Here is a 1,255-nt window from a genome sequence, read left to right as displayed (position 1 = left end):
TCGTGTGCAGCAGCAGCGGCAGCAGTAGCAGCATGGGGTCGAACTGTTGTGAGTGTGCATGTGCAATTTTGCTTGTACATGTCGCGTGTTTTTGTTACTGGCGCACAACACACGAGGTAACAGATCGCTGCTACAGCGAGGTTTTACCGTTGGCGAAGTTGGCGACAGTTGACAGTTGATCTTTTACATCGTTTGGTGTGCGTGGCGTGCGTGGTGTGCGTGGCGTGCGTGGTGTACACGGTTGTCCTCCGTGTGTGGCCGCTTGCAGTGAATCGTCCTCATGGCAGGGAAAGGGCAGCGCGGTGGTGTGTACGTATGTGGGAACCGTCAAGCAGTTGAGGACGAGCGTCATGTTTTGCTTGAGTGCCCTGTGTACGCGAATATTCGCACCAAGCTATTTGAGCTTGGAATGTCTCCTGAGGACCGCATGATAGACGTTATGGGCGTTGAGAACCAACGCGGACTAGCACATCTTTTGGATCATATCAGAAGATGCAGGTTACAATTTATTGATGATTAAATATGTTTTTACAGTAAGGTTAATTTACTACCTTTACATGTTCTTGTTTCCAGTTCGGCGGTTCATGAGCCTCTTGGCTCGTTTGGACCGTACAAGCTTGAAGCTTGTAACACAAAAACGTGAAAAACGTGAAACGTGTCCTCCGTGTTATTCGTACGAATTCATTCAATTATGTTCTCGAATTTTGTTTGAATTTGTTCGAATTTGTCTCGTGACGTGCGTACTGCTTGGCGTTTTCCTTTTGCTCTTCCTGCAACCCATTCCTGCGCGGGCTATGCCAGCTATATGTGGGCCGGCTGTAGTGTCCTGGGTATCAAGGGATCTAGCATACGCCGATCGGTTCTTTTCCTGCGATAAGACGTGATATAACACCGGCCTTTCTCAGGTTGACATTCACTGACAACCAAACAGACGGACAGACAGACAGACACAGTTTTAGACTGTCGGAAGGCGGGAAGGTGCAGGATGCAAAACTGGGACGTGTACCAGTACAAAAAGAGATGCGTTTGGACGACTATTTACTGAGGAAGGCTTACGAAGAGGAGCTAACTTAAAGCAGAGGTTTTGGCCGGTGAATAGTACAGCGGCTGGAGGGTGGGGGCCCACTGGGGGGGAGGGGCTTTTCAATTGCTTGCCGCTGCGGCGCTATGTCGTGTCGTTGTCGTTGTCGTCTTTAGAAGTCTATATATGCACGGGTATTTATATCATAAACGTTTGGACGCATCATCTCATTAT

The sequence above is a fragment of the Volvox carteri genome (assembly GCF_000143455.1).
Source record: "Volvox carteri f. nagariensis unplaced genomic scaffold VOLCAscaffold_167, whole genome shotgun sequence".
Classification (NCBI taxonomy): Eukaryota; Viridiplantae; Chlorophyta; class Chlorophyceae; order Chlamydomonadales; family Volvocaceae; genus Volvox; species Volvox carteri.
This window is presented reverse-complemented; position numbering follows the sequence as displayed.